A 22,997-nucleotide genomic window follows, 5' to 3' on the forward strand; every position below is an offset into this window, starting at 1 on the left:
AAGATTTGAAGAAATATGTTGATTTGTATGCCATAATAAATCTGCGAATTATTTGCAGTGTGGCAAGGCTCTTTGGTGCAGCAGACCTAGGTGGTTAAAAAAATATTTTGACTTGGGGAATGTTTAGCTCTGTCATGTTTCCTGCTTGGCAGGGGGTTGGACTCGATGGCCCTTGTGGTCTCTTCCAACTCTATGATTCTATGATTCTAAGATGGCTACAATAATAAAACCCCAGTAGCATCAAAATTTTATTTTCCATGTTGAACATGGAGATGGTCCATTATAGACAACCACAGTTTGAGACACAGACCCCCTAAGCAGTGGGGCTAATGTTAACTCCTCCTTCACTGCAGATTTCCTTTCTGCATGGTCTGTGCACAGAATGAATACTCTGGAACAGCTACCCTGGAAATTAGGATGGTGCCAACAATTTTTAGGCATCTACTAAATACTTTTTTTATTCAACCAGACTATTCCAGGGCAGCACAACTGGATATTGTTCCTGCTGGTTTTACAGATAGATTTAATGTGGGGTTCCCACCCCCCCTTTAACTTTGTACTTTGTTTTTATTTTAAAAAAAAATTGGTATGCCATAACAGTCTTTTTGAAAGGTGGGTGGTTTATCATTTTTAAAATAAAATAAACTAATATAAAAGGAGCATATTGGCTATTTTGGCTAGCATTCAGTATTCACTAGAGGCTGGGAGGAAACCACCCCCCCACCTCAATTGATCTCTATTCAACATGAAGATGAGATGCATATCTGTGAACAGCAGGGAGTTAATTACATTGATGATATGCCGGCAATGTAAATAACACCTGCTGCCTCAGCAACTGAATACTATCAGTTATAGCCACACCAGTATGTTTTCACAGTTACATATTACTAGTGGTATGGGCACACTATAGATCCGATAAACACACCCTTGTTACATTGTGCACTAGATTCTGTGTGACTAGGGTTGCATACGGATGACCAAAAGATATCCACCTGGGTCTCAATTTCTTTCAATGCAGCAGACGCTATTCTAATTATAATTAGGGTGACATTATTTACTGGGGTAAATAATACTTTAACACACAATGCTTCTTCCAGGAAGGTTGCTGACTTTGTGTAATTTCTGTTAAGGTGGTCAGGTACCACTCAGCAGAGCATGTGATAGATAGATGAGATTAGAGTTTTAAAAATGCCAGGATCAAATGGCCGTTTTCTGTTACTGACTTCCAGACAGCTGAGATAGAGCTCAGATACGACTATGATATGCACCATAGAAAGGTTTACAACTGACATTTGTCATTGAGAAGCCACTGAATAAACCATCTACTCCTTACACAACAGTGTAGTACAGATGCTGAAATATCAGCTATCATCTTTTGATTGACATTTCTAGCTACACTGATCCCTGTCTCGTAAGATCTGGTGACTGCCCACTATTCACGCTCATCGTCTTTAAATATCTTGGGAAAGTAAATGGATCTACATTGTCACAGAAGTACATTTATTTTTCCTTCCTTAGTTGTCCTCCAAGGAAACCAAACATTAACCATTTACGAGAACATAAACATGCATACTTTCCCTTGCATTCAGTCTCAGACATTGAAGCTTACACGCCACTGCACAACCACACACCTTCAGAATGTATCTGAGAGAATTGTTTTGTGAAAGCACTTCCACGTCATTTGTTCATTAAATTTATTGGTTGCTTTTTTGCCACAGCAATTCAAAGCGACTTACAATATTGTAAACAAACACTTAATACATTAAAACTGGAATTTAAAATATCTTAAGGGCAATTCTGTTTTTAAAAAGCTACTTAGATTAAAACTTAGCACTCAACTTTGTTGGACTGGTCATGATTATCGTCTTCCAAAGCAACTACTCTGTTCCCAATTTAGGAATGGAAAGCGAAATACCAGTGGACAACAAAAGAGGTTTAAAGTATAAGCACTGATAATTGGGAAATACTGGCCTGTGAGTGCTCCAATTGGATAATAGCCACTACCAAAGCATCATGGACTTTGAAGAAGCACAAAGTCAGGCCGAAAGGGAGAAACGAGCTAAGAGGAAGGCACGGCTGGCAGATCCTCACCATGATCAACTCCCTTCTAGAAACCTATGTCCTCACTGTGGAAGGACGCGTGGATCCAGAATTGGCCTCCACAGTCACTTACAGACTCACTTTTGAAACCGTGTTTCTCTTCAGGTGATTGCCAAAGAAGATTATTTTTTATGTTTTAGTATTGTAAACTGCCTTTTGATCCTTAGATCACGGGGGAGGGGGTGTTATATATTTAATAAATAAATACATAAATCATTGGCAAGCATTTATCAGTCAGTTTACAGCACTGAGCTAGGTGTGCCCATGAACTACCTCAGTATAACTTAAGGCAGGTTCAAGTGCCTTGCTCTTTCTTTTTGAAGGGTTAGTGAGTAATCATCTGCATGTGTCCATAAGCACCGTCTTTCATGTACTAAAAATAAAAGCTTTGGAAGTGTTTGGACCTCTATATCCTGCATATATATATATATATATATATATATCAGTTGTGTGTACAGGCCTCAGTTCATACTGCCGGTTCTGTTTGTTGTGAGCTCAAAGTTCACTCCCAAGCCTCAGCGCATGTGAAAACTGTGTTGAGCCCACATGTAAACTGGACCTAAGAGATGTGTGACGGTTCTGTGTTTGAGAACATATTGTGTAGGTTCAGTTATAAAAACATTATCTTTCAAAAAGCAGGCAGGAGGTGTGCAAACAGCCTCTCAGCAGCTTCTGCTGGAAGGGTGTTCAGTAGCAAAAGTGAGTGAGAAGTGATTACTTGAGTCTGTCATCTCCTTTGGCATCTCTGCCGTTGAAATCCTGGCACTCTTTCCTCAGAGGCCAGCTCTTGGCTGCCCCTGGCATCGCTGAACAATTGCTTTGTGAGGCTGTGTTTAGACTTTGGACTGGTGCCTGGTTTTCAAATCCGACGCACTTTGTGCAGTGAGTTAAGGTGCCCCCTGAAGGATTTCCTCCCTCCGCCTGCTGCTCAATCCCTGGTGTCACTGTTCCACAACAGGCTGAGACTACAAAGCTTGAGGCCAACAACTTCTCCATTACCTCTCAGGTAACAGTCAGCTCTTCCGATCAGATGCAGTCTCAAGAAGTCCCTGATAATGTGGTGTGCATTCCAGATTCCACTTCAATTATTCACACCGGGATTGTACTTCAGTATCTTTCGCTCAGATAGTCTCTATCTCACTTTTCTTTCTTGCTTCTCTCTTTAAATAAGACATGCCCCGTGCTCAAACATAGAGAAGAGTCACCAGTATTTATCCCTCAGCTTTAGTTTCTACCTCTTTTTTTAAAAAATAAATCAGTCTGAGATACATTCCATAAACTGTCTGAAAAACAATATTGTCTAGAGATACCGATCAAATATGTCTTTCCTAAGTTTTTAGGTCCTTCCCCTCCTCCACTTGCTCAAAGATGTCTACAGCTAAAAATTGGGGCAGCAAACATTGTGGGCTAGAGTTAATTAACAAATTGAGGCTGCAATCCTTAACATATTTACACAAAGGCTGCATTTACACATCAGTTTATTCCATTTTCCCGACGTTTCCCTAGCTGTTAATTTCCACTTTATATTTGAGCTTTCACGTGAAGTAAAAGCCACTTCCAGAAATATAGTGGAATATATTACAAATTTAGCACTCATTTCCATGTTATTTGCGAATGTTATTTGCTTTAAACAAAATTCCATTTTCGAATAACATGGAAATGAGCGGTAAACCTGTGCTATATTACACTATATTTCTGGAAGTGACTTTTATGTAATATGAAAGCTCAAATATACAATCATAGAATCATAGAATTGGAAGGGACCACAAGCGTCATCTAGTCCAACCTGCTACTCTGCAGAAATCTCAGCTTAAAGCATCCATGACAGATGGCCATCCAACCTCTGATTTAAAACCTTCAAGGAAGGAGAGTCCATAACCTCCCAAGGGAAACCATTCCGCTGTCAAACAGCTCTTATTGTCAGAAAGATTTTCCTGATGTTTAGTTGGAATCTTCTTTCTTGCAACTTAAAGCCATTGGTTCAAGTCCTACCCTCCAGCGCAGGGCAAAACAAGCTTATTCCCCCTTCCATGTGACAGCCCTTGAGATATTTGAAGATGGCTTTCATATCTCCTCTCTGTCTCCTCTTTCCTAGGCTAAACATACCCAGCTCCCTCAACCACTCCTCATAAGGCTTGGTTTCCAAACCCTTGATCATTGTGGTTGCCCTCTTCTGCACACATTCCAGATTGTCAACATCCTCCTTAATCTGTGGTGTCCAGAACCGGATAGAGTATTCCAGGTGTGGTCTGACCAAGGCAGAATAGAGTGGTTAATAATGTGGAAATTAAATTAAGGAAACGTTGGGAAAACTGATGTGAATGCTGCCTTACGCTATATTCCAGGTGTATCCAAAACCAGAACAAGCATTTCTCAGAATTACTTCCTTCAGATTCTCAGACAAAACTGAAGAGAATCATTGCAAGCCTATTACCTCTGAATACCAATTATGTCAGGAAGCTGGACAAACAAAACCCATTGCTTCATTATGTCAAAAACCATTGAGGGCTACTGAGCTTAAATTCCTCTACATTCAATGGGACTTTGCTCCTTAATAAAGTGCCTAAGATTTCAGCCATACCGGATCAAGAGGGATTTATTTGTTCTGTCACTATCCAGTGAGAGGCAAACATTTCTAACGTTAAAAATTCAATGAACTATTAGTGCATAAAAAGCAAGTTGAAAAACGTAAAAGGAAGATGAGCCCTAATAATACTTTAATGATGCATTTTTTCAGTCGTATCACTGACTTGGCATGCATATTGATGGTGTTTTAATTCATACTGTGCTTTAAGGTATCGCCTCAGGTTAGAATGAATCCCTGGTGCTGGCCCCTCTCGGCAGTAGCAGGTTACAGTCTGAAACTGGTCTTTGACTGACAGCTCCTTAGATACAGCAAGACTGGCGGAACCCAACTACAACCCATCACTCTGTCTAGCCTTGGAGTCACTTTGGTCAGCAGTGGCCTGAGCTGAACAAAAGGGTAAGGAGACATTTGAGGAAAACACCATGCAAATTTAATGGTGTTCCAAGAAGGCCAAGCATAATAGACGAGAGCCATTCCCCATTCCCCACCTCCACCCCAGTACATTCATGAATACTTTTATTTACAATACACAGAAGCACACAGCGTAGAGCAGGCATAGGCAAACTCGGCCCTCCAGATGTTTTGGGACTACAACTCCATCATCCCTAGTGGGACTAGTGGTGAGGGATGATGGGAGTTGTACAGTGGACACTCGGGTTGCGAACGTGATCCATGCGGGAGGCACGTTCACAACCCACAGTGTTCGCAACCTGCAGCACCACATCTGCGCACACGTGGGTCGTGATTCGGCGCTTCTGCGCATGCGCAAAGCTCGATTTAGCGCTTTTGCGCATGTGCTGAAACCCAGAAGTAACCCCTTCAAGGTTCGGTGTGGTGCGCAACCCGAAAACGCGCAACCTGAAGTGTCTGTAACCCGAGGTATGACTAGTCCCAAAACATCTGTAGGGCCGAGTTTGCCTATGCCTGGCGTAGAGATTATGATGACATGCACACACAAATGTGCAAATGCTGTAGGAAAATCCTAGCACATATGGACAAGTGTATAACTCTAGAAAGTCAGGATGCATGATAGCATAGCTGTCAAGGTTTCCCTTTTTTAAAGGGAAATTCCCTTATTCCAAATAGGATTCCTCGCAAGAAACGGGAAAAGTTGACAGCTATGCATGATAGTCGCCAGATTAGTATCTGAAACAGCTGCAGCCTGATGATGAAATGTGCTGCTGATCATTTCCATAATCCAAAACTGTAGACATAGGAACGACCCCCAGGATAGACACGAGAAGTTGTTATTCACATCACTGAAGCAGCCTACCTATTCCTTCCTTCCTCCAGATCATTGGCATCAGTGCAGTGGCCTGACATACAGTAATCTGTAGGGGCAGCTAAAGAACAAATCTCGCTTGTAAACCTGCACTGGGCATGGGTACCAACCCTGAGCCGACGCAGACAGTGATCCATGTCTGGTCTGGCAGGCCTGCTGTTTGTTTTAGTTAGTGATGGACTGTGCATGCTGAGCATCATTAAAGTGCAGTCTAATAATTCATTTAGCTGGTGTGAAAGTGCACTACAGATAAAGCACAATATATACATTTATTTCAATAGTGTGCATGTGTAATTGTTTTAAATGGAAAGGCAAAAACGTGTGTGTGGTATGATGTGCACTACCCATCAGAAGGTGCCACTACTCTTGCCAAAACGTGAGCATCTGCGGAAGAGGCATCAGAAAAGCAAATAGCTGTGAATTTTTGCTGTTTAATACTCATAGCCATTCTTTGGAGTATAGGTCTACTGGATCAAAAAAGAGGAGGGCAGAATTCCATCTGTATGCAAAAAGTACAAACTATGCAGGGGACCATTCTGCTATGCTTAACTGATGGACTGCTAGCAAGCTACCTCTCTTAGCACTATCAAGGCAAGCTAAGGGGATGCAACAAAATGAGGGCAAAATATCTTGTTCTACTTCTTCAGAAGGGCATCTTCTAAGATCTTGGGGATGGGTGGAGGAGATGAAGGCCCTGTAAACATCTTATCTGATTTAGGGAGGTGTCTTTACAAGGGGTGGGATGGAGAGGGGGTAGTAAGAGGATCTGTTCTGTCTCTTTAATAAATAAAGAATTTGGGTGACACAAGACCTTCTTGTATCCAATGGAGAACATTTCTTCCCTTGGGAACCTGAAGCTGAGTTGTTATTAAAAATGAAAATCTGTTTCTGCCTTGCAACCAATTTTGTAGAAACAACAAATGCTTAAAAGGAGCAGAGGAGGAAAAGGAGCGAAAGGACAGAGGAGCCTTCCTGACACGGGGATCTGTGACTAACAACCCTAAGAACAGGCAGGACAAAGAAAAAGGGTGAGCTCTTCTCGTTCGTTTCTTTTACACATGGTATATTTCCATTTTCACGCACAGTGTAAAGGATGTGTCCCAGCAGCTGTGCCAGCCAATTCTATGCATGCTTACTCAGAAGTAAGTCCCACTGAGTATTACTGCCTACCCCATAGCACAAACTATAATTTCAGAATACTGCTTGGTGCCATTGTCTGGAAAATAAGCTTCCTCCTATTATTCCTAGGGTCACTTTCAGATGACTTGTTTAAAGAGCATTCAGCCTGATTTGTTTGTGGGGAGATTATAAAACTATGGGCCCAGCAAGTGTTAACCGACACTGTTCAATCCATTTCCCTGTCAATTTCTGCATTGGCGATAGATCTTTGGAGAAAGCAGGTTTGTTTCACAAGGCCTCCAAATCTTCTTTAATTGCAGTGCTTAAATCTGCCAGATTGTGACTGAATCTCATCCCAAAAGTGACTGCTTGGAAGTGCCCTTCGGCCAAAGAAGCTTTTAGTATTTATGGGAGTGAAAGCTCAATCAAAGGCCATTAGTAGTGGCTTCAAAAAAACCACACACTAGCTAACAAAGTAACCCCATGTATGTCTGATCAGAGGTAAGTCCCTTAGAGTTCACTGAGACTTCTTCCCAGTCCCCAGTAAAGTGTATATACTTTGTCAAGGACATTCTGAGATTTTCATATTTGTTTTCAGCTTCCTTTTGGTTTTCACATTTAGGATTAGGGTGGAGCACGTTGCAGAAAAGGGTGCTGTGAATCCCCAGTGAAAACGGAGGAACTTTTCCGTAGCCACACTTCACTGCTACAAAGATTAGGTCTTTAATTTATGTTAGCACCTTGAGTAAAGCATAACGAGATGAAATGATAGTAAATTTACAAAAAAATTAGGAAAGGGGAAACATTCGTGCACAACAGACAGTCAAAAAAGCAGACATTTGTATATGCATAACATTTTGAATGGGAAAATGGGGAGAGCGTTTTACAAATTTACTGTTATCCTACATTAAAACTTAAGGGGGGGGTTAAAAAAATAAATATGCAATACACTTAGGTCAAAACAGACCCTCTCCTTCACTCGTTTCCATGCATTGCTAGATGTGTTGCTAACTACCAGTATGTCTTTCAATTTAACCTGAAGGTTTTTAAAAATGCAAATTGCATCAGCTTGGCGTGGGGCTGAGAATTAATTGTTTCAGAGCATGCATGGAGGCAGAATTTAGCTCTTTCCTTCCGTTCTATGATCCTGAGTAAAATCCCTCCTCTGATGATAATATCTGCTTTGGGAGGAATTCTCCCACTGGTGCCAAACCTACATACATTTATTAGGGTATAAATCACATTCAATGTAATGGAGTAAATATGCTTTACAATTGTGTTGTAATGGCCTTAAACCAAAATACTGTAGTCTAATTGATTGCCGGGTTATAATCTTAGTGCATTTAAATTATTAATAGATTGATTCCTTCTATTTCTGATATTTGAATGCTTATTTGTCATCCTTAGTCACTATACAGTGTTACCTTGGTTCTCAAACTTAAATCTGTTCTGGAAGTCTATTCCAAAACCAAGGCATGCTTTCCCATAGAAAGTAATGCAAAATGAATCAATCCGTTCCAGACTTTTAAAAACAACCCCTAAAACAGCAATTTAACATGAATTTTACTATCTAACAAGACCACTGATCCACGAAATGAAAGCAATAATCAATGTACTGCAGTCACACAATCAATCAATCTGTAGCTGAACTGGGTTCCACACAGTCACAAAAACAAAACAAAAAAGCCGCAAAAACAAAAAACTCAAAATAAATAGCAAAAACAGACAGACCTCAGCGTAACACTCAAAACGGAGGTGTGGAACTCAAAACAGAGCACGTTCGGCTTCCGAAAAAAGTTCACAAACCAGAACACTTCCGGGTTTGCAGTGTTTGGGTTTCAAGTCGTTTGAGTACCAAGGCGTTTGAGAAGCAAGGTACCACTGTACTGAATAAGGGCTAGTCCACACTTCCCCTTCTCTTGTGAGTAGAAAGCATGGGTCCAATTGCTTCAATTCAGCGGGAAAGAGCGGGAAAGCAGCAGGACAAGTGGGCGTGTGCAGGAGCCCTAAGGCTTGGTTCATACAGAGCACTGCAAAAGCATCTACCAATCCTGTTAACTTGGGAGAGAAAACAAAAAAGAAATTGCATTCTCTAGCCAGTGTAGGTATCACATTTTAACTGCTGCACGAGAAGCACAAGAAGTCAATTCTTAACCATGTGAAAAAAGCCCAAATTTGATCCAGATTGCAAAATCTGTTTCCAAAAGCATAAAACATTACCAACGATCAAAAAATCTGGCCTGCAAAATCAGGAAAGCAAAGGACAGAAAATCAGGAGGCAGAAATCTAAAACTTGCTGGAGATCTTTAAGCAGAGGCTGGGTAGCCATGTATCAGGGATGCTGTAGTCCCATCCCACAACATAGTTCCATTGTAGACCCTGCATGGAATGGGAGTCTGGACTCGATGACCTCAAAGATTACTACCAGCTCTGTAATTCTATGAGAACAGATGAGCTTGAAAAGAACAGGGCCACAGAGGAAACGCTGTTTAAACAATATGCACACTTTTCTGGATCTTATCCATCTTGGGATACTGCCAGGGAGATAAAGCCCATCATGGCCCCCACGTCGTCTCTGGACGTCCATCGATCTCCCGTAGACACGCAGTATCAGCAATTAGCGACACGAGCTCCAGAAAATAGCTTACCACATTCTAGAACTGATGCACGCTCTATCAGCAGAATTCACACAGCGAAAGATGCACAGCAGGAGAGCATATTTACAAGTTTATTCAGCGTTGGTCAGAACAAAGAAAAGACATGACTGCCTGCTTCGGTCTGCTCAGGCAGAGAGAGAGAAACAAAAGCAAAGACAAAACATAAACTTCCTGTGAACAGGAAATACGCAGACTCTGTGAGTCACAAAGCCTGCTCCCTTTTAAGGTGGAACGGAAATATCCTAACATCCTCCCCCTTTCCGTGTAACCTGTAGTTACAACCCAATTGCAACCTCTGTACGTAAACCTTAAGTTGTTCTCTGTTAACAACCTTAGACAACAGATCAGCAGGAATTTCATTTCCTGCCATGTAGGACACCTGAATGAGTGCTTTCTGAATGCACTCTCTTGCACGATGTAGCTTAATCTGCAAGTACTTGGTTCTTTGCTTGCAACTCTCTTGAGTTCAGCAAAGCCAAACAGGATCTATTGTCTTGATACACTTGTATAGGACATTTCACAGAAACTCCTATGTCCTTAAACAGTTGCATCAACCATTCACAATCCATGAGTGAAAATGACAGAGCATTGAGTTCTGCTTCACAGGAACTTAAGCTTACTGTCGTCTGCTTCTTGCACAGCCAGTCAAACAGACAGTGGTTGTACATGTAGCATACTCCAGAAGTGCTTGTACCATCCGTGGTGTCACTTCCAAAACTAGCATCTGCAAAGATTTCAAGACCTCCAGTCTTCTGACTGGTGAACCTCAGCCTGTAGTGCATAGTCCCTTTCAAATAGCGGGCTATGCGCTTCAGAGCTTTCCAATCCTGAACAGTAGGATTGTTAGCATGTCTGCTAAGCAGGTTAGTGCTTACAGCTATGTCAGGTCTTGAACATCTAGCAATGAAATTCAACTTGCCTAGAATGCATCTGTACAGCGTAGTGTCAGAAAACGCTTCAGCAGTACTATCTACCTGGTAACCTGTCACCATCGGTGTGTCTGCTGGGTTTGCATCAACCAAATTCAACCTGGTTAATACATCAGCAATTTTCTGTGTTTGGTGTACCAGAAAATTACCTGCTTGGTCCCTCTCCACCTGCAGAGAAAGATAGTTGGATACCTCACCAAGATCCTTCATGTCAAAGTGCTCCTTCAGCTGAGCTAGGGTGCTTTGGTAGAAAGCCTGATTCTTCCAAAACATCAGAAGATCATCAACAAAACATAAACAATACAGTTTGTTTTGCCCCTCCTCCTTGACGAACACACATGGATCAGCTTTGCCCTGGTGAAAACCTAGAGAAAGCAACGTCTCAGTGAGTTTTGTGTTCCAACACCTGGCACTCTGCTTGAGACCATATAAGGATTTCCGCAGTTTACAGACCATTCCCTTCTGTATCTGCATTCCATCAGGTGGAAGCATGTACAGCTCCTCCCCCAAAATCCCGTACAAAAAAGCTGTATTAATGTCATGATGGGAACATGCAGTTTCTCCTCTGCAGCTATCTTGAGCATCAGCCGAATGCTCTCATATTTGACGGTGGGTGAGTAGGTCTCGTGGTAATCCTGTCCTGGTACCTGTGAAAAACCTCTGGCAACCAATCTGGCTTTGTGTCTGACAACCTTGCCAGTCTGGTCTGTCTTGGCCTTGAAGACCCATTTGCTGCCAACCAGTCTCATTCCTGGGACTACCGGTACCAGCTCCCAAGTTTGGTTCCTATTCAAGGAATCAACTTCAGCCTTCATGGCATTAAGCCAAGGCTCAGCATCTTTAGAGGTTAACTCTTGAACCTCTTTGAAGCTTGAAGGTTCCCACACCTTCTCTGAGCTACTAAGAACAGCAGTTGCCGTCTTAGCAAACTCATCAGCAAATCTCTTTGGAGGTCTGCCTTTGGTCGCCCTTTCAGACCTGCGTACTAGACGCAAGTCTTCTGGACTCATCTCCTCCTTCTTAGGAGAAAAGTGACCAATGGTGAACAGTGGTTCTTCCAGTTCATTGTCAGACGCATCAGATGGTCTGACTGAGGCCTTTGCGCTCTTGTAGTCTGCTGTGTCATCACTGTCCCTGACACCAGCAGCAGCGCCGCCCACTGACCTGGAATCCGAACTCTGATCATCATCATCATCATCCTCAGCTTCCTCTTCTGCCTCAACACCATCTGCCTTTTTCACATCACCTTCATCCTCCTCTGGGTAACTCTGGAAAATTCCCACATTTTCCCCCCACTTAGGATTGTACTCAACACTCTTTGTGAACTTAATGGACTTAGAGTCAGTCATCCATACCCTGTATGCACCTTTTTCGTACCCCATGAACAAACCATGTGCCCCACGCTTCCCAAGCTTGTTGCTCTGTGGGGTGTGTACCCACATGTCAGAACCAAAGATTCTCATGTGCTTGACGTTAGGTTTCTTACCAAACATCTTTTCATAGGGAGTACAACCAATAGGTGATGACAGTCTGCGATTAAAGGTATAAACAACCGTCGACAGAGCCTCCCCCCAAAACTTCTCAGGGAGATTGGCATCATGCAACAAGGTTTTCAGGCCTTGAAGCAAAGTCTGATTTGCTCGCTCCGCAAGTCACTTCATCCATGGCAATCTAGGCGTTGACAAGTCATGCTGGATTCCCTTCTCAGTCAGGAAAGCTTCAAACTGCTGAGAAGTGAACTCCCCGCCCCGATCAGTAAAGAGACAGCCGATACGTTTACTGTGAACATTCTCCAACCAAGCACAGAATGCCTTGAACCTAGGAAACGCTTGCGATTTCTGCTTGAGCATAAACACATGAATGTACCTAGAAAAAGAATCAATTAGAACCATGAAGTACCTTGCTCCACCCAAAGAGAGCACAAGTGGACCAACCAGGTCTGCGTGGACTAGCTGGTAGGGTTTGGAAGCCTGCCTGCTAGACTCCTTGCCTTTTGGAGCAACCTTCACCTTGTTCTCTGCACAAGATACACATTTCATGTGAAACTTACAGGGTTTGATGTTCAAACCCTCAACCAGCTCAGGCATCTTGGCCAGCGCCTGCCAAGACATGTGACAAAATCTTCGATGTGCTTCATGAATGCATCCTGCATGAAGAACTTTGTTAGTTTGTGCAACACAACAAGAATCAACATTAGACACAGCAACAGCATTGTCATCATAAGCTAAACAGAACAAACCATCTATAAACTTTGCATGCAAAATGTCCTCTTTGCCTTTCCTGATGACACAGATGCTCCTCTTGAAGGAAATCTCAAAGCCACGCCCAGTCAGCTGTGGGACACTGAGCAAATTGTCTGCAGCACCTGGAACATAAAGTACATCTCTGATGGTAGTGTGCAGACTTGCCAGTTTCACAGTCACTTCTCCTGCAATTCGCAACGTCTTTCCATCTGCCAGGTGGATCTCTCCATCTTGAGGCTTGAAGGAGATAAACAGGTGCTTATCTTTTGCTAGATGGCGCGTGCATCCCGAATCTACGATAAATCTGGCCTTGGCCTTTGGAGCAGCTTTTCCAGCAAGCAAAACCGTCTCTGTTTACTTCTGGCCTTCCGGCCTCTGCAAAGTTGACCTTGGCTCCCATGAGAAACAGAGCTCTCAGCTGCCAACTCCTTGGCTCCCCCTGGAGACTGGAATGCTGCCTGGGATGACATCACAGTCAGCTCCCCCTGCAGCTTGCAACCGGTGCCCTCAGCATCCCTGCATTCACTCGCATTCTGGGAAACAGCCAGGACCTCCGATGCAGTCAAACTCTGGGCTGGGATGACCGGCAGATGGGCAACTTTCAAAGCATTCCACATCTGACGTGCTGTCTTGTTGCCAGCTAGTGTAGCAATATCCTCCAGAGAGACGGATAAGAAGATTAGGTCAATGGCCCTTGAATGTTGGGCCTTCCATCTATCTGTCAGAGGAACTGGAGGGGCTTTACACACAGTATGCCACACTCCAAACTGTCGCAGCAAGCTCTCACAGCAACTTGCCCAAGTCTCATAATTGTGCCGATTTAACTTTGGGCACTCAGCAGCTTCAGAGGCTTGGAAAAACTCCATTCCAGCTCTTTTCTTGAGCCGTGAGTCTTTCTCACTTCAGAGACTCCTTATCTTGGCTCGGCTCCCAGGCCAATTAGGCTGCCGGAGTTCAAAGAGTCTCTTGCCGCGGCAAACAGAAAAGTCTCATTTGCTTTTGCTTTTCCCACACATACCTCAGCAGTCTGTCGCAGTCTTACTCTCCTGTAAGTGCCGTGAATCTGGGCCCGAAACCTGTTGTTGGGATACTGCCAGGGAGATAAAGCCCATCATGGCCCCCACGTCGTCTCCGGACGTCCATCGATCTCCCGTAGACACGCAGTATCAGCAATTAGCGACACGAGCTCCAGAAAATAGTTTGCCACATTCTAGAACTGATGCACGCTCTATCAGCAGAATTCACACAGCGAAAGATGCACAGCAGGAGAGCATATTTACAAGTTTATTCAGCGTTGGTCAGAACAAAGAAAAGACATGACTGCCTGCTTCGGTCTGCTCAGGCAGAGAGAGAGAAACAAAAGCAAAGACAAAACATAAACTTCCTGTGAACAGGAAATACGCAGACTCTGTGAGTCACAAAGTCTGCTCCCTTTTAAGGTGGAACGGAAATATCCTAACAATCCAATGGTTACTTTGTGCTGGCAGAAGAACGGCTTGCACACAGATGATCACCAGGGCTGCCAACAGGATTTTCTGCATCCAGAATTGGACCTAATATGGGCCCTCTGTGGCACTCAAAAAGAAGATAGAAATTTGCCTACACTTGCAAATGTGTACCCTCTTTTGTAGGTGGCGGTGGCAGGCCCAAGGAAATAATATGTCTGACAGATATGATGTCAACAGTTGAAACTTCCCCTTGATTGTATTTCCACACCTGAAAACAATTTCCCTGTTCAATTTCTACTTGCCACCCAGCTGTTAAAGGGACAAAGGCCCTGTTCCCCTACTCCATGTCAGCCTTAAACCATGCAAATAACTCAGGTGTCTTGAGTTGTGAACCAGTTATTACTGTAGGTCTTTCAGCAATTGATCTTAGGCCAGCAATACAGGCAACGGCCATTTTGCATGGGGGGGTCTGTTCACAGCCCCACCCTCATTTTGTCATCTTCTGGTTCCAAAAGGACCCACACAGTGCCAGCGATTGCGCATCAACTGGACGTGCCTACCTACAATGGTCGCCACTTGTACTACATCCAGTGCAAGATCAGACGCGGTATTTCAGATGGAGGGTCTGAAAAATAATAATAAGATGTACAGCAATCCACATGCTCCTGCTTGGATAAATTCAAGTTTGAAAATGCTGAAAAAGCAAGCTGTATATTGTAAGATGATTTGTGATTATTTATTAATAGATCATAATAAGAACAGCAATGTTGTCACAGAGATGAAACAGTCACTATGCCCATTTACGGGTTTATACCACAGGCAGCAGTTGCCTTATTTTCCCCTTAGGGATGATAAAGCAATTAATCACCCCTCCCTCCATCCTACTGCTACAATCAACTTCAGCAACCCACAAACAAACACACACAGCTCTCCCCCCCCCCCCCCCGCAGCCACTTCTGAACTAATGTGTTTGCCTGGTTTTGATATTATTACCATCAGACTTCGATATTCTTTCTCCAATACAGTATTCTGAATGTGTGTGTGTGTGTGTGTGTGGACAATTCTGGCTTCTAGGATCAGTTACTGCTAGCAAGGTGCCAACAAACAGGGCTGCATTTGTTCATTGTGGAAGCTCCAGCGCAATGAAAAGCAACCGCGCAAGAGCGCTATGCTTGTGCTGTTTCCATTCATCCTGAATGGGTCTTGCGCGTGCAGGAAAACTTCTCAGCCGATTGTTTCCTTTTGTCTCCCCTCTGCTATTGTGGCAGCTTCGTTATCGACCTTGAGCAAAACCACCGCTGCACAACTTGCTTCAGTTCCCTGTTTTCTCTTTCAGACACACTGTCTCGGTCTTGGTTTGGGTCTATTTACTCAGAGCCAATGCTTAACAATGACTAATTTCCTCAAGGAATTCCTCCGAGTCCATCCTTTCATGAAATCCTGCCATATCTCTCTGTAAATCATTGCAAGGCAAAATATCCTTCCAGACCTCTATTACTGCATTAGGCTGTCAGATGTGCAACTTTTACTTCTCATCTTAAGGTGCAGGCTTCGAATCTTTTCCTTTGAGCAGTCTCACTAAAATCGGTGACCACAACCTATTCTTCACATTCTGTTTGCTTATTATACCTGAGGTCACCAACTTGGTGCCTGTGAGTGTAACAATACCCTTCAGGTATTCCCCTTATGCCCACAAAAACGGAGTACCCTTGATCATGAGGAGGTGAAGGTGGTGACTCCACACACACACACCCCGCCCCCTTCTTTGAGAAGTACATAGAGCTGAAGAAGGAAGTTGGAGAGTGGCACTCTTTTCCATTTCCTCTTTCAGCTCCCTACGATTTTCTACCCTCAGATTAATTCTACTGGATCAAACTACTAGATAGCTTGAAAAAGTGGCACATGTGCCCATGCATGCACTTTCAGCAGGGGAAGGGATGTTCTGGCGAGTGGCCCGATTCGGGGAGGTGGGAGGGAAGTACCAGAGGGCCATGTCCACAACACCTGCTCAAAAAATCCAAGTGTGCCCAATCAGGCTTAAAAAGGTTAGTGATCCCTGTACATGGGGGCAGGGGGGGGCAACTACCCCCCCTAAATCAGGTAAATCAATAAAAACACAGTGGTACCTCAGGTTACAGATGCTTCGGGTTACAGACTCTGCTAACCCAGAAATAGTACCTCAGGTTAAGAACTTTGCTTCAGGATGAGAACAGAAATTGTGCGGCAACGGGAGGCCCCATTAGCTAAAGTGGTGCCTCAGGTTAAGAACAGTTTCAGGTTAAGAACGGACTTCCAGATCAAATTAAGTTCTTAACCCGAGGTACCACTGTACTTAACTAACTGAGGTTCTCCCCCCCCAATAAATCCTGGTTATGCCCATGTCCCTGTATTATATAAGTTAGATGCCACCTTTCTTCCTTGATGGATTTAAGGTAGTACAGGTTGAATTCCCATCCGGACTCTCCTCCAGGCACCGAGAAGACCTAGCTCTACCTTTAGCTTCAGCAAAATGGGTGCATCATGTGTCTTCACCCCATGCCAGTGGAGTCCAAGGCTTGATGAAGCAACTTCATCGCCTTGGCTCTGTAAATGAGAGGGAGTCTAAGGAAAATCTTAATGACCCAGTCTTTGTAGCATACACCGCTGGGCTAAATGCCCACCAGCTATGAGTTACTGAGTTATGAGCTGCCAAGATGTATCCCTTGCCCTCTCCCTGTTTGTGCAGTTCCAGGCAAGCATCAGAAACAGCAGATTTAATTAGCACCTGTGAGGCCACTCTATATGGCTGGACACATGCATTGCAAAAAAAAGGAATACATCACAAAAACAAGACATAAATTTGCAGACACTAATGTGTGTGTGTGTGTATCTAGAAACAATACATCTCATCACTGTGGAGAAGACTGTGACCTGTGTCCCTGCGCAGTCTTCTATCCAGGTACTAACTGTTGATGGGCAACTTCAAGACCCCTGCTCTCCCTTCTTATGTGTATATATCAGGTGGCTGGTGCTGAGGGGCAGGAATGGGCAGAGCTGTGAGTGCCACAAAACCCCTAAGCCAGCCTGCCGCCCTCAGGGGCATATAGTTGTCCATTCAGCAGTGTTCAAGTAAGATTTAGTTGCCACTCTGATCAGCTTCTGTGTCCGAAATGGAGAGAGATGCCGTCTTTGCCTTAGGCAGTAAAATGTTTTGAGTCAACCCTATTTAAGAAGGACTTTTGTGTGCAGCGTCTGTTCTCTTTTGTTTCTTCATTTTTTGGTGTTGCTTGATAGGGCTTTTCACAAAGGAGTCTCCCGAGAAATCTTTGCCCCATTACTAACCTCTTTTGTTCCTACGGATCATTAATTTCCCCCCTCATATTAGGCACATCAGCATAAAAGCACATAAACACACATTTTAATGTGCTTCATTGTTTCCTTTAGTCTAGTAATGCACTGCTCAGACTTCAAAAGCCTCTGGGAGCCTCAAAAGCCCAAACAAACAATAGTTTGATTTGAAAATGACTGGCTGTTGTAGCAGAAGTCTGAAATCAGTTGCAGGCCCAGCCAAGAGCTTCCAGAGCATCTGTTATGATGGCACTGCTTTCAGAACTGGAACCAAGGCTGTCAAAAGTGGAGAATAATCCAAGGCTTTAAGCCCAGTGATATCTGACTAGCAAGATCAAATGCAATTTTGTTTTGCTGCATATCCATTATGTTGTAATTTGCATTCCATTCTTGTTAGTCATGCATTTTTTTCAATTCATTAGGATCACAACAATTAGGAATGGAAAAGGACAAATCTAAACAAGCTAGTGTCAGACCAGCAATTTTTCATAAAATTCAAGGTCAGTGGGAAAGTGGGTGGGTGAAAACACTCTCAAAAGATTCCATTAATTGGCATATTTTCATTTATATCAGGAGTGGGAACCTGTGGCTGCCTAGGTGCTGTTGGGTTGCATCTTCCGTCTTTCCTGGCCATTGGTCACGCTGGCTGGAGCTGACGTGAGTTGGAGTCCAACATCTGCTGCAGGGCCACAGGTTCCCCAGCCTTGGATTATAAATTAATTAATTAAATTTGTTTATGCAATTAAAAGATTGTATGATGTCTATTAGAAAACACCCCACCTTTCTTTCTCTTTAAAAAAGGCAAAACTTAAGGGAGATAGTGCGGGTGGGATAAATATGTCAGAGCCAGCTGCTAGACAACACAGTCAGCTTCTGCTTCTAGCTCACCCAGAGAGATCTCACTGAAATAAGTTCTAGAAAAGAGTAAGATAATTTGACATCAGGGTGATGAGTATGCTTCTAGAAGAGCAGGACAACTTCCATTTTTAGGTGTTGTCCTAAAACTCACAGTTTTAAACTGGTTTCACATTGCCATAACTCTGGGAAGTGATTCTCTGTTCTTAGTCTCTAGCCACTTAATAAATAACCCCAGGGTTCCTTGTTTAGAATACATGCTTGAAATCATTTGAAATTCCTGGTGTAGACCTGCAGCTGGATTTTGTGTAGAGCCTGACTACTGGGGAAAAAGACCGCCTTAAAAAGGTAATACAACTTTGATTATTGTGCCTGAAAGCTTGCCTTTAAGAAAGGTACAATTGTCAGATGTGAGTCTTCACTTTCATACCTTTGCTGAGATTTACGGCAAGGCCTGGTGTTTTTCTTTTGCCCCTTACAAAACAATATTCAGCATTCGTTTATTTCCAGTTCACAAGTGATTAAGGATATTCTTGCCTTGCAGTGCACAACTGCCAGAATCAGCTCCTGTTGTTCAAACATTTTTAATGGGATCAGTATTGGAGCCAGAATACACAACAATAGGGAAGAAACGTGTTTCCTACTCTGATGTTGATGATACTGGTTTTCAGTTCAGTACTTGTGACATGGAATAGTTGATTCAGCTGCAAAGGTTACACATGCCTATTCCAGTGAATAGACAAATCTGGGACTATGCCCACAATTCCACTTGTCTTGTGCCTGAGCTGTTTTGACTTTGCCCTGCCACTGTCCCCTGGAAAACCTGCTCTTTACTGCTAAATCAGAGCAATATTGATTCTATTTCTTTACTAACATTGCAGGAAAACCACCACGGCAACCTTTATTATGCAGAGAGGTAGAATTCATCATGAAAACATAAATAATTATTTCACCTTTTGGGGTCTTGCCCAGACATTATGATTCGGGCTCCCCAAGCTGTAATTCTGAACAAAAATTACTGAAAGTAGCAAAACTGTATAGTGAGCTTGGTTTGGTGCATGTTAGAGATCACTATTATGCATGCTGAATCAGAAGTCAGTCCAACTGTGCTAGGACTCACCACGAACACCTCCCTTGTTCTCTTGGGATGGCAGTGGCTTCCACTTCAGAGGTGCTGGAACTGAGTTCTGGTGAGTTCCAGCTGAAAAAAGCCCTGCTCACTAGCAAAGGGATTATAGGTTTGCAGCCTTGAGAGCACATAGCATTTAAGGCTTCCAGTGTAGTTCAGAGCATCAGAGGGTGCATGGCAAGTCTGGACATGCCTCTATCCCAGAAGTACTTCATAGTGCATAAGAGCAGCAAACTGAAGAGGGGAACTTCCTGACTACGATGTCTCTGTGACCTGGTTTTCTTCAGCAGATGGTCTTTCATATATGGTAAGTAAAGCAGACCTGCAACTAATATCCATATTAAGTATGTAGCTGCACTAAAATGTTTCCTCTCCTACTGAGTTCAGGACTTGCTTTTGTCTCAAGAGCAACGCTGTAACTAGTTATTTCCGTACCAAAGACAGTTTCTCAGTTCTGTGCGTTTTCCATTCTTGGGATCTGGCAGCACGCAAACTCCTTTCAAATCACCTCAGCAATTATGATCCCCTCCAAACTGTCAGCGTTTTGTGTGAGGGATTCAAGGGTCTCCCAGGAAATTTAGATTTGTGTGATTAAAGGGTCCTATCAGCATCAACGAACAAAGATAGTCATGTTGGCCCATAAGAAAACATTTCGTTGGCCCAGTAACGGCATAGCCCTACCATGGATTTTGGAATTCTTTTCATCATACTGACATTTCAGCAACAATTTTTGGGAAAACGTAACTTAAGAAAAATCAGGGCAATGCTCTGCATAGATATTGAAATAAGAGCATGCAAAAGCACTGTCTACAATAGTCAGCCCAGTAATGATAGCTTCCAAAAACCCAACAAAATGATTTGGCAAACCACCTTACACCTAGATTGCCTCCCCCCATCTCTCAGCTGTGGCCATTGCATATCCCATGCTCTCCATGGTTAGTCTAAGGGCAGGGGAGCAGCCCCTAGTCATCTAGTGAGCTCCACAGCTGAGTGAGGGTTTGAACCTGCGTCCCTGCAGCCCTAGACATTGTGGTAGCAGTAGCCTTTTTGCACGGGCAGGCTAGACTACACTTGGGCAGACCCCACCCTCTGCCTCCAAAGATGCCCTGCTGACAACAGACGCCAAAGAGCTGCCTTGCTTGCCCAGTCATGTTGTTTGGGATGCAGAGCACACAGATGATTTTGCTTGCTCTGCTCTTCCACAGGAGGGCAAAGGGGGCATGTCAGGTGTTGGGACAACATCTCACATCGTGCCTAGCCATGCATCTTAGAGCTCTGCTTTGCACCACTGAGCCGCGTCACCTGCAACCTGATCTAAGTTTAGGCCCTATAGTGATTTTTGGTTGGGTAATAATCGAGCCAAGAGTCCAAGGAATGTGCCTGCAAGTGGGAGCCAGGAGAACATGCAGCTCCCAAGGCAGTCTTCCAGTCCCCTGCCCCCCTTGCCCCTCTGATCATCCATCAGCCGTGTGGCAGGAAAAAGACTGCTGTGCTCCTTTGCAGCTGAACAGCAGAGGATCAGCAATACTAGCTGTATCAGTGCAGGGGAAAGTAGATTTTAACCTGCCCCGCTCCCCACCCCAGCACTCCTGACGCAGCCACGATCTCTGGCCCCAGACTGCCGATAGCTAGCTGCATAGGAACAACAATTTTAGCTGCACTGGGATTGCTGGGAACTAGAATAGGTTGGAACCTGCAGTCCTGATGCCTCTGGGGAAGGGAGGCATTTGTGAGAGAGTGGGGAGGTTGTATGCCTGTGTGTATGTCTGGGTGCATATGCATGAGTGGGGCAGGGAAGGGTCTATGTCCGTGTGGATGCTGTCCCTGGCTCTTTGTGCTGCCTGGTTTTGCCTTGGTGTGTGGCCTCTGCCTGCCCACGCACTGCTGCCCATTGCTCTTTTTTGCCAAGAGGCTTTCTTCCATCCTTGGCCTAGACCTTGAACGCAAAAACTTTTATTGTGTTTACAAGGCTAGTGGAGATCCAGGTACTCTGATTTAAGGATGATTATTTCTCTCATTAAAAAGAAATGAGGGTGTCAGCCATGCCCACCCACTTAATGCGCCTTGGGATTCTTCAGAAAATGGAATTGCTTTAATGGCAAAGCTACCTGAAATCACCTGCAAAATAATATCATCACAGGACTGAAGAACCGCCTGTTTCTTTAGAAATGGAACAATGGTTTTAGGCAGCAATCCAAACTGAAAATATGCTTAGGAAGCAGAAATTCTGTTTTTGTGGCCAATGCCATTAAAACACATTATAAAAAGGGGAACTAGAATGGATTTTAAATGCTGGCTCAATTAGCTGGAAATGCGGTTGTGATCCTGGAAGCACAAACAACATCCTTTGCACATCAGTCCTGATTTCGATAGGCTCTAATCTGCCTCATAAGCTAATATAATTGTACTGTAAATGAACTTTGTGTGTCTAAAACTATCTTATTTGAATGCTAAAGCGCATATAGTGCATTTTCCCAGCCATTGTACATTTGTTTTGTGTTGGTGATGTTGCCCTCTACTGGTAGTTTCAGAGAAAAATAGTGTATTTCAGAGGGCATTTCCCAACTATAGTATTAGTTTTTCTGTAGTAAATGTGCAGCCACTACTGCTCTGTTGCACGCAGTCTAGACATCCGCTCTCTAGACTGTAGGGATATCAGCCACATGGCTATCACATTTTCCCTCACTATGGCTGCATTACATTTTGCCTTTGGGGAAAATGCAATTCTTCTCCCAGGGAGACGGGATTCTTGCTTTGTGGAAAATAATTGCATGAGTATCACAGCAACTGTTTTACACACTGCAACATAAATGGTCACACGCAACAGCAATATTCTCAGAGTGCCCATGAAGCAGTTATTAACCTGAGAGTTGTACCCAGAATTGCTTGCAATGCCACACAGGGATAAGTGATACAACAGCAACTGTCCCCCCTCCCCGCCACTCCCACTCATACAGAGACTTTTGTTTAAAATTTGCTTTTGTGACTTTATACCTTAGAAGAGGGGCACTCCACTGTTATATTACACTCTGCTGCAGGAGTGCTCATCTAGCTCTTTTTTAAAGCATGTCAAACGTCAGTACAGTGGTACCTTGGTTCTCAAACTTAATCCGTTCCGAAAGTCCGTTCCAAAGCCAAAGCGTTCCAAAACCAAGGCGTGCTTTCCCATAGAAAGTATTGCAAAATGGATCGATCCGTTCCAGACTTTTAAAAACAACCCCTAAAACAGCAATTTAACATGAATTTTACTATCTAACAAGACCATTGATCCACGAAATGAAAGCAATAATCAATGTACTGCAGTCACACAATCAATCAATC

The 22,997-nt window shown here is 43.6% G+C and overlaps 1 protein-coding gene across 1 annotated transcript in view; it reads left to right on the top strand.

The window, feature by feature from the left end:
- Window positions 1-22,997, top strand: part of BMF (Bcl2 modifying factor) — an 83,496-nt gene that overhangs the window by 9,556 nt on the left and 50,943 nt on the right. Inside the window, exon 2 of the mRNA XM_083620049.1 lies at window positions 6,881-6,997. The gene's annotated coding sequence lies outside the window, so the exon portion shown is untranslated. The remainder of the gene's footprint in view (window positions 1-6,880; window positions 6,998-22,997) is intronic.

Source organism: Podarcis filfolensis (assembly GCF_964270895.1).
Source record: "Podarcis filfolensis genome assembly, chromosome: 1".
In the NCBI taxonomy this organism is placed as follows: domain Eukaryota; kingdom Metazoa; phylum Chordata; class Lepidosauria; order Squamata; family Lacertidae; genus Podarcis; species Podarcis filfolensis.